This window comes from Herpailurus yagouaroundi, unplaced genomic scaffold (genome assembly GCF_014898765.1).
Source record: "Herpailurus yagouaroundi ecotype Mexico unplaced genomic scaffold, PumYag 203, whole genome shotgun sequence".
NCBI classification, from domain to species: domain Eukaryota; kingdom Metazoa; phylum Chordata; class Mammalia; order Carnivora; family Felidae; genus Herpailurus; species Herpailurus yagouaroundi.
This window is the reverse complement of record NW_024412434.1, coordinates 12,417,561-12,428,309: the sequence shown is the minus strand read 5'-3', so window position 1 is coordinate 12,428,309 and position 10,749 is coordinate 12,417,561. Positions and strand designations below refer to the sequence as shown.

General features: G+C 43.3%; 1 long non-coding RNA gene across 1 annotated transcript; it reads left to right on the top strand.

Annotated features, from left to right (window-relative positions):
* Nucleotides 1-2,294: 2,294 nt before the first annotated feature.
* LOC121014579 (uncharacterized) lies at nucleotides 2,295-7,551 on the top strand. Its single transcript, XR_005783282.1, has 2 exons — nucleotides 2,295-2,496; nucleotides 7,258-7,551. It is a non-coding gene; the product is annotated as an uncharacterized LOC121014579 (long non-coding RNA).
* The last annotated feature ends 3,198 nt before the right edge of the window (nucleotides 7,552-10,749 follow it).

The window sequence follows — 10,749 nt, the reverse complement described above, 5'->3', positions numbered from 1 at the left end:
ACACACGTCTCCATGCTTAGGAGGACCTGTGCTTGGTTTAATGCTCTACTCTCTTAACCATACCTCTTTGTTCTTTTAAATGTTCATTCAGTTTTGAGAGACAGGGTGCAAGCGGGGGTGGGGTGGAGAGACAGAGAGGGAGACACAGAATCTGAAGCAGGCTCCAGGCTCTGAGCTGTCAGCACGGAGCCTGACGCGGGGCTCGAACTCACAAACCGAGAGATCATGACCTGAGCCGAAGTCAGATGCTTAACCGACTGAGCCACCCAGGCGCCCCTTAATCATATCTTTTAACCTGTGTCTTGCAAGTGAAATCTGATGGACAATGGAACATGTGTGTGGAGCAGAGGAGATACAATATACACATCCACTTATGGAGTTTTGTGTCTCCCCCAGTTTACATATAGTGTATGTGATGCCCCGTAAGTACAGATGTGGTAAAACCATGATGCATGGGAGTTTAGGGAGACTCAAAGGAAACTCCGGTTTCCTAGGACCAGCACTTGCTTCCAACACAGGTAGAAGACAATGGCCCTTTAAGAAACACACGATGGCCAAGGAATCACCTGGCCAGGGGTGAGGTCACCTGGTATAAAAAAGGGCAACATCCAGAAAGGAACTCAGATGGGAGTGGTCAGCACCAATACTTACAGCAGCTGGAGGAATGAATCCTTTAGTCCCGAAATGGTGGGCAGGCTCTAAGCAGGGTACCTTAGCATCACTATACCTCACTGCTTGGAAATGATAAAGTATGTTTTCTTTTTTTTTTTTAAGTTTTTAAATTTATTTTTGAGAGAAGGAGAGGGGGAAAGAGGGACAGAGAGAAAGAGAGAGAGCACACACAGCAACAGAGGAGGGGCAGAGAGAGAGAATCCCAAGTAGGTTCTGCACCATCACTTGGGGCTTGAACTCAGGAAACATGAGATCATGACCTGAGCTGAAATCAAGAGTCCGATGTTCAGTTGACTGAGCCACCCAGGTGCCCCAATGATAAATAATTTTAAATGGAATTCTTTTTGACCTCAAGCTTCGTGAGTTTGAGACCTGCATCGGGCTCTGTGCTGACAGTGTAGAGGCTGCTTGGGATTCTCTCTCTCCCTCTATCCCTCTCTCTCTGCCCCTCTGCCCCTCTCTCTCTTTCTCTCTCTCTCAAAATAAATACATAAACTTAAAAACAAGAATTCTTTTTATAGGGATGGAACAGTCCTAATAATAAGTAATAAGAACAAACACTGTTCTAATAATTATCTGCAGGTGTCCTTGGAAATTGGTGAATCACTTTTACGCATGAAATGTTGGCATGTGACTCCATGAAGTTAGTCTAAGTGGCGGTAGTATTAAAAAATAATAGTAATAAAAATTTAAAATATGTCCAGGTATTCGAGAAGGCTTTAATAGATTGTCGGGACTCAATAACGACAGTGCTAGGGGACTCTGGGGACACAGAAGAAGGTCCCTTGCAAAAGCACACGAGGGATGGCGGACTAGGGGGGAAGGGGAGAAAGAAGTTCCTCATTGCTTACACCTTCCTCAGGCGGCATCTGAGCTCCACGAGGAAACGGGCAGAGGGCCGTCGTTGACCCTTGGAAAAACCCTGGGGACCAGGCGCCCTGAGTTGGTAGCAAGAGCAGACCTTTCTGAACACCTTTCTGTGCAAAATTGTTCTGCCCCACATTTTGCCTACGTCATATTACATAACAAAGGATTAGCTACAAGTATGTCTGAGACACAAACCTTATTGATTTCACCCAAGAAGAAAGTACATGGTCATTGCTAGGTTTCTCTTTGATGGTTAATCAGAGGACCTTGGAGCTGCCTTCCGCAAAGCACAGAGGGAGACTTCCATCCCATTGTAGGATGTTTTTCCTCTTGTTGCAAAAATGGGTCGCTTGTTTCCCGAAATACTTGAATGGACTCCAACTCTCCCAGATGGTTTAATACCTATATGATAACACTGAAGAATTTGAATATCGCTTCACTAATAAATGCTTCAAAGGAAATCTTGTAACATGAATGTTACAAGAAAAATATCCACGGCCCCTTTATTGAACCTGATGTGAAAGGAGCACACTGCGAGCTCAGTGGCTCTGAATCATGCCTCAAGCCTGTTCTACTTAAGCAAGCTCTCAAGACCCAGCAAGTCTTCCGGTGACTCAGAACAGAAAGCAGAATGAATGCTCTGTCCAACTCGTGTTTCTGAAGCATTTATTGGGTGTCGCCCTCAACCATCCAGCTGAATCCTTTTTGCAAGACACACACAACGAAGAATTCAGTGAACAAAGCAAAACAAGTCCGTAGCATTCCAGAAGGATTCCCTAATCTAAATATAAAATATGCAAGTCGCAACTCATCTGGCAGATCGCACAGGAACATAGGGAGGGTTGCGAGAGACCAAGGCAACGAAAAGCCTCACGCTGGCAAATGGAATTGGATTCGTTACAGTTTCATCAATTATTTACACTTGACGACATCAGGACCTACAAACATGTTAAAATTGTGAGTTTGGATTAATGGGATCAGCTCAATGGATAATCCGTTGATGTAAACTTTATGCACTATTAAGGTTATTAAGAAAATTACAGCCTAGGGGCTATATTCTGACATATTAAAGAATAGGAGCTCAAAGCATTTTTATAATTATGCCCCTAACTTTTATTCACTTTTCCACTATTCGATATGATCACACAGACAAACACAGATGGGGTTTCTGAGAACTCAGGGAGAAAGAGGGTTGTAAATCACGAGACAATGTCTATAGATTTTAATTTTGATAGGACTTATTTCGCCCCAGTTTTACTGGCATACAGCTCTGTATAAGTTTAAGGCATACCACGTGACTTGACATATGTACATTGAGAATGACTTAGGTTTTGTTCGTTTATTTTGAATTTCTATAGCACTTAGTTTCTTAGCTTTGGAAGTTTTTGTATTTAAAGCAAATATTTTTTGAATGGCAAGTATAAATTTGAGAGTAAGAGAGGCTATAAGAAAATAATGACCACAAAAAGACTTTCACTTCTTTTGTTACTTCTAACGCTATATGGGTTTACTTTCTTTCTTTTTTTTCTTTTCTTTCTTTCTTTCTTTTTTTTTTTTTTTTTGAGAGAAAGAGAGAGAGGGAGGATGCAAGGAAGGGAGGGGCAAAGAGAGAGGGAGAGAAGCAGGGCTCACGGGGGGTTCATGTTTACCTGAAGCGGGGCTCGAGCTCACAAATCATGAGATCGTGACCTGAGCCAAAGTCAGATGCTTAACTGATTGAGCCACCCAGGTGCCCTATATGGGTTCTTAATTGTATAGTGGGGCTTGTAACTGCACCGTTTTGAAACAATTACACACCCTCCACATTTTTATTTTGGAATGCTCTGGGGGTGCCTGGGTGGCTCAGTCAGTTGAGCATCCGACTTTGGCTCAGGTCATGATCTCGAGGTCCGTGAGTTTGAGCCCCGCATGGGGCTCTGTGCTGATGGCTCAGAGCCCGGAGCCTGCTTCAGATTCTGTGTCTCCCTCTCTCTCTGCCCCTCCCCCACTCATGCTCTGTCTCTCTCTGTCAAAAATAAAGTAAACATTAAAAAAAGACATTAACAATGATCGTATAATACCATTTAATATACAATCTATATTTGAATTTCCTCTGCTCTTCCAAAAAAGGTCTTAAAGCTGGATTTTGCTGTTGATGATGGTTTTCCTACTCTGGGTTCCAACCCAGGTTTGTCCCTTCCATTCGGTGATTCTTCAGTTCTTAACTGCAGGACAATTTCCCTGCCTTAAAAAAAATTTTCAACACTAATGCTTTTTTTCCCCAAGAGTCTTGGAGAACAACGTCTCACATTCTGGATTACTCTACTTGTTTCTTCGTTATTAAATTTATGCGAATCAAGTTTGGCGAATATGCTTATGTTGCAGTCAAAGCAATATTTAAAGTGAAAGTTTGAATTTTCTTTGCCTGACGTCATGGCTTGTCCCAAACTCTGGTGTGCCAAGACTTTAAGCCAGTTTGGTTCTAAAAAATTATCTTATATAATACATAGCTTGGTCCTATTAGCAAACATCACATGCCTCTTTAGTGTGTTTGTTTGGGGGAGGACAGAGCATGTGCCTTTCAGACTTTTATTTTAAACCTTCTTAATACCAAGCAAATGCTCACTCTACCTAGTGTCCCACTCTTGCTCATACAGTGATCCCTTCTGGCCACGTTTTTACAGCTTCTCTGTACCTCGGTGAATCTACAAAGTTGTTGAGAGGGACAGGGTCAAATACATATCAAGTAAAGAACTATAGATAAAGGTACAGGTTAGCTCTGACATTCTGAACGTACAGCATTTTTTCTTGATTATTAAAATGGCCATGGACATGTATTTGAGTTATTGGTCTTTGCCAACAAAGTGATAGAATGAACACGATTCCCTATGATCTCCCCGGAATTTTCTAGAGTGATCAGTGGAGCAGGGTTGCAGCTGGGGAGCTTAAGCCTTCCAGTAATGAATGAATTAGTCTAAATATCAATAGAACTGGATTCTGACCTTCATTAGCATCATCATCATTTTGGAATCACATTGACTGCCTTACCACAAAGTTGATTCTTCATCTGGATCCTCAGGATCAGATTGGGATCCTAAACACAACAGAGGTTGGGGTCTCACCATTTGTAACTTAAAGGAGTTTTATTTTTTACTTTTTTTTCTTTTAATGTTTATGTATTTCTGAGCAGAGAGACAGTGTGAGCATGGGAGGGGTAGAGACAGAGGGAGACACAGAATCCGAAGCAGGCTCCAGGCTCTGAGCTGCCAGCACAGAGCCCAACGCGGGGCTCGAACTCATGGACCATGAGATCATGACCTGAGCCAAAGTCGGTCGCTCAACCGACTGAGCCACCCAGGCGCCCCACACCATTTGTAACCTAACATTAGCCTTTCACTTACAGAAGCAGAAAGAATCCTAGGATCATGAGATTGAGAAGAAATTTCAAAAGGACATTGTGTATATTTCTTTCCATCGGGTAGGCCCCAAATCTCCTTCCTGGCAGCTGAAAACCTACCCTATTTGTAGTAATCCTTTGCACAGGACTTATTTAATAGGCCTTTTACGCAAAGCACTCCCCAGTGTCAAAATATCTTACATGTAATGTAAATTGTTTTCTATGTGGTAGCTAGGACACGATCGCTGTCCTCCCCTTGAAAGGTTTTCTCAGGTTTGGGCTCCTGCTCTGTGCCGTAGGCAGAAGAGGTATCATCTGTAGCTTTTCCTCATGGGTCTTGTTTCCTAAACCTTTAATCATTTTTATGGCTTCCTTTTAAACTCTCTCCAAATTTTCTGCCCCCTTTTAGATGCAACGCCTAGAATTAAATATAGTATTTGAAAGGATATGATTAGTACCAAATTTAGAGGGTAATCACTATCCAGTCCTTACATCCTGCACTTGAAGATTTGTTAGTCATTTTCAAAAATGATTAGACTTTCCAACAACAGCAGCAAAGATTCCAAGAAGTCGTCTTGAATATTATGTTGTGATGTTTTAGAACTCGTTTGTACCATGGTCCACTTTAGTTAAAGGGACAAAAGGCCTCAAAGCCTGCCCAGTCTTACTGGGAAGAGCCCCTCAAAACTGCAGAAACAGGGGTGCCTCAGCAGCTCAGTTGGTTAAGTGCCCAACTCTCGATTTTGACTCAGGTGATGATCTCATGGTTCTTGGGATTGAGCCCTGCATCAGGCTCTGCACTGACAGAGTGGAGCCTGCTTGGGATTCTCTCTCTCCCTCTGTCTCCCCCTCCCTCACTTGTGTGCTCTCTCTCTCTCTCAAAACATAAAAATAAATTTAAAAATTAAAATGAATGTGCAGAAACAGATCTTAGAAAGCAGCTTAAGGATAACTCATATATATATATATTTTTTTTTTTGAGAGAGAGAGAGAGAGAGAGGGTGCAAGTGAGCGAGAGGCAAAGAGAGAGAGAGAGGGAGAGAGAGAGAGAAGTGGGGTTCACCGGAAGTGGAGCTCGTGTTTACCTGAAGCAGGGCTCGTGCGCACCCAATGCGGGACTCGAACTCGTGAACTGTCAGATCATGACCTGAGCCGAAGTCAAATGCTTAATAAGTGAGCCACCCAGGCACCCGGGATAACTCATATTGAAATCATAATGCATTTATGTCACAAGGTCTGGTTATTATAAAATGACAAGCCCAAAAAGCTGATGCCAGTTCACATTACCGCTCGGTCTAGAGTTAACCAAACGACCCCAGCAGCATAGCGCTCATTCTGAAGAAGCCACACTGAAGTAATTTCACACACAAGAGGAAGATGGTCAGAAATTAGAAATCGGAATGACGTCAAAAGTCGGCTGATGGTGGCCTGACACAAAAGTAATTTCCTGGAAACTTGTGGAAATCCCAAGCATCTGTATGTTGGCAGTGGGACCTTTTGCATCGTTGCCTCACACTTGACGTTAGGCAACATTCCTGGTGGACAACCGATGCCTTTCCTTGGTAAAGTCCAACGATATGTTAATTGTTCTTTCTAGCAATGTTAGCCAAGCTATCGTTTATTGAGTGCTTACTATGTGCCAGGCAGTATTGAGCCCTCTGTACACATTTTCTCCTTTGAATCATAACAACTTTGTGAGGGGCATATTATTATTATAGCCTATGTATAGATGAGTCCATTCAAGCCCAAAGGCAGATGGTTAGTAAATGTCATAGTAGGGATTCCTGTCCAAGTATTTCTGACCCAGTAGAACTACTATGTTATAATGCCTTGTGAATTTTAAATATCAGCAGTCTGATAGTTTACACTCATAAAAAAATAAAGGGTAGAATTCATTCTTCTTTTATCTTTTTAATGGTTCTTTATTTTTGAGAGACAGAGAGAGAGAGAGAGAAGCTGGGGGGAGGGGTGGTGGGTGCAGAGAGAGAGGGAGACAGAGAATCCCAAGCAGGTTCGATGCTGTCAGCACAGAGCCTGAGATGGGGCCCGAACACACAAACCAAGAGATTGCGACCAGAGTCGAAGTCAGAGGTCGTTCGCTTAACCAACTGAGTCACCCAGGCGCCCCCGATTCTTCTTTTAAAATGAAATTCCCTGAAGATGTACAACATTCACGTGTAAATTCAGAAGAAAGAGCCAGCATTTGTAGATGAGTTCCTGGCCCCAGAAGAGTCTTTTAGGAACCACTGCCCCACAGCAGTTAGAATGATATAGAATGCTCCGTAACAACATGGCACAGTAGAGACATAAACTGACCACAGGCTTCCACCCCTTTTTTCTAGGCTTGCATTTGGCCGTCTTTCCCATAGTTAACTCTGGCCGTATGAGGAAGTTCTTTCTGGTGGCCTGGGGGCTGAAGTGATATTTGTCCCGCAACTGCCCTTGTGCAGACCTCTGAGCTCTTCTCTTGGCTGACTGGGACCACACACAGAGTGACCTTGGACTTCAATTGCTGGAACTGCCATCAGCCTGAGTTTTCAAATGACTCCATGAAGACTGAAGCCATGTCCTGCCTTTCCTTCCCTGAAAACTGGAACTCTTAAGTGAGCAAGAATAAAATTAATTCTTTAAGCCTCTGTATTTGGGTTCTATCTTGTGAGGCGATTTCGCACACCCCAACTCATATGCATGTATGCGTGGTGAGATGTCAGTACCCATCTGACATGAATACAGTAAGTTGCAAAACAGTGTTTAGAATAGGATCCGATTGGGTCTGTCAGAGTAATCAGTCTGGAGGAGTCGGCACCCAAATATTCACAGTGGCTGGCTCTCTGAAGAGCTACGGAAGGGTTTTTAGTTTCTACAGAGTGTAAGCGTATAATGTTTAATTCTAAAAAGTAAAAAAAAAAAAAAAAATAAGTGTGTTTCATTTGTAAAAAGAAAGAGTCATGTGAAAAAATGTTGCCTTCAGCTTCACTTTACAGGAGCCAGATGTCCCCTTTTTATTTTATTACATATATATTTTTTAATTTTTAACGTTTATTAATTTTTGAGACAGAGAGAGAGAGAGAGAGAGAGAGAGAGAGTATGAGTGGGAGAGGAGCAGAAAGAGGAAAACAGAATCCAAAGCAGGCTCCAGGCTCCAAGCCATCAGCACAGAGCCCGATGTGGGGCTCGAACCCACGAACCGTGAGATCATGACCTGAGCCAAAGTCAGACGCTTAACCAACTGAGCCAGGCAGGCGCCTCTATTTTATATATTTTTTAATGTTTATTTATTTTTGAAAGAGAGAGAGAGATTGAGCCATCCAGACGCCCCTTATTTTTTATTTTTTTAAAGTTTAGTTATTTTGAGAGAGAGCAAGAGAGTGGGGGAGGGGCAGAGAGAGAGAGAGAGGGAGAGGGGGAATCCCAAGCAGGCTCCTCATGAAGCCCCATGCAGGGCTGGAACTCACAAAGTGTGAGATCATGACCTGAGTCGAAGTCAAGTGTCAAATGCTAAACCCACTGAGCCACCCAGGTGCCCCCAGATGTCCCTTTTTAAGGCAATGTTTTATTTATTAAAAAAAATTTTTTTTAATGTTTATTTGTTCTTGACAGAGACAGAGACAGACAGAGTGCGAGCAAGAGACAGGGAGAAAGAGAGGGAGACACAGAATCTGAAGCAGGCTCCAGGCTCTGAGCTGTCAGCACAGAACCCGATGCAGGGCTTGAACTCACAAGCTGTGAGATCATGACCTGAGCCGAAGTCGGATGCTTAACCTACTGAACCACCCAGGAACCCCAGCAATGCTTTATACAAATCGTACAATAGGAACATAAATTTCTCCTCAGAGTACAGATGAAACCTTTAAAGGAAGACAGGTCTACCTTATTGTATACAATTAATATATTCTTAAAAACATTATCGATAAAACATACCCCTACTTATCAACCCTTGTTTTCTCAATGTCCTTCAAAATGAAATTCAAGAGATGTTTGCCAGGAAGAAACACATCTCAGGAAGAAAGCAGGCTCACCTATAAAGGCACCAACTTTTGAAAGCATATGCTTTAAAGAAAATGATAGTTGTTAGTTAAAATATTCACATTGGTTTAAGCGAAGTACCAATGCAAATAGTCTCATAGTTATTTTTACATGTAGAAAAATATTCAAGACTTGAAAGGAAAACCACCATTGATAACTCCTTTGAACTTAACAAAATGAAGTTCTGTGAACACTTCCTCCCCAGGGTCATATAGCTAGCAATACACATATTGGGTTGCCCAAGCTGTGCATTCAGAAGAATTAACGTTACCTCCGAGGTCTAAAAACGATTTTTCTATTGTTATTTTAAAAAAGAAAACAAAGATACAAAAACCCACAGTAGGCAAGAAATCAAATTAGTCAGTAAAAAAATAACATTACTGGAATGCCGTCATACATATTTAATGATTTTCCTGAATTTTAATGCTGTGAGTCAGATTTTCAGTGTACATGTGAGGGGTTTTCCCCCAAAAGAAAGGGCAAAATATATTGTTAGAGTAGGCGGTTAGCTAGATGGGAGCAGGGAACAAGTGTTTTCCCACTGATAAAAGGGCGGAGGCCAAGTTCTAAACAGTTGCATGCAGGGAGAGCGAGCGTTTGTCTTCCTTTCTTTCCTGGGTGGATGTGTAGTTGGTGGGGGATGGGAGCCTTAGGGGGTGGTACAAAATTGTATACATGAGAAAAGAGGTTTAGTTTTTTTTAAATGTTTATTTACTTGAGAGAAAGAGAGAGACAGAGAGTGTGTGCGAGCGGGGGAGGAGCCGAGAAAGAGGGAGACACAGAATCCGAAGCAGGCTCCAGGCTCTGAGCTGTCAACACAGAGCCCCACGTGGGTCTCGAACCCACGAACTGCGAGATCGCGACCTGAGCCGAAGCCTGACTCAGCCCACCCGGATGCCCCTGAGAAGAGAGGTTTAAAGAATTATTGCTGGGATTTGTGCAGTGGATAGCTTTTAATGTTTTAAAACTTTTAAAAAAGGCTAGAATTCATTTTAAAAAGTAATTGTAATGTTGGCTGTTTGAAGGATGTTTTTTTTCAAAGTCTCTGGGGACCACAAGGAGCACTTTCTGCCCATAAGGAGGCCCGCGGAGGGGAGGGGGGGCTTGCTCTGATCTCCTGCAGCTGTAGCCTGTGGTGAAGAGATGGGGCCAGAGAGGTATGCCCACCCAACACCCACAAAGGTGCCCCAAAGGACCCAGGACCCCAGAATTTCTTGTCCAGATGGCCTCAGGTTGATTTACAGGGCTTGTTCCGGTCTCGCTTGGGGGTCCCAAGAGCAGACTGTGCAGCTAAGTGTGCACCCACGGCCAGGCAGGTGATGCAGGGCATAGAGGGGCCGAGGACTAGGAGCCCAGCTCAGGACCTTTCACTGCAACGGAAGAGGAGGGCAAGCTTAGGCCCTGTGCAGTCAGCCCGGCTTTTAACTCCAGGGAGTCAGAATCCGCAATTGCAATCTGGCCTCCCAGATCGACATACAGGTATATACCCGTAGGTAGGAAGATGGAACATAATGTATTTAACAAATGTTATCTTGGTTCATTCGTACATGTTTAGTCATATGGTATGTGAGCCTCCATTTGTACTCCTGCCCCGGGTGCACGAATAACAGGGGCAGCCTCACGCTTGACGGCAGGGAGCCACGCCTCTCCCAGGCCCGTCAGGAATACACCTTAGAACAAAGGCACAAAAGTTAAAGCGCTACATTTCTAATGTGCTGCATCCGCAGGAAAATCTGGAGTCAGACTGATAGTGATGCACGTAGACCCCACCACCGGACCCTTTACCTGCTTGACTTTGGGCAAGACTC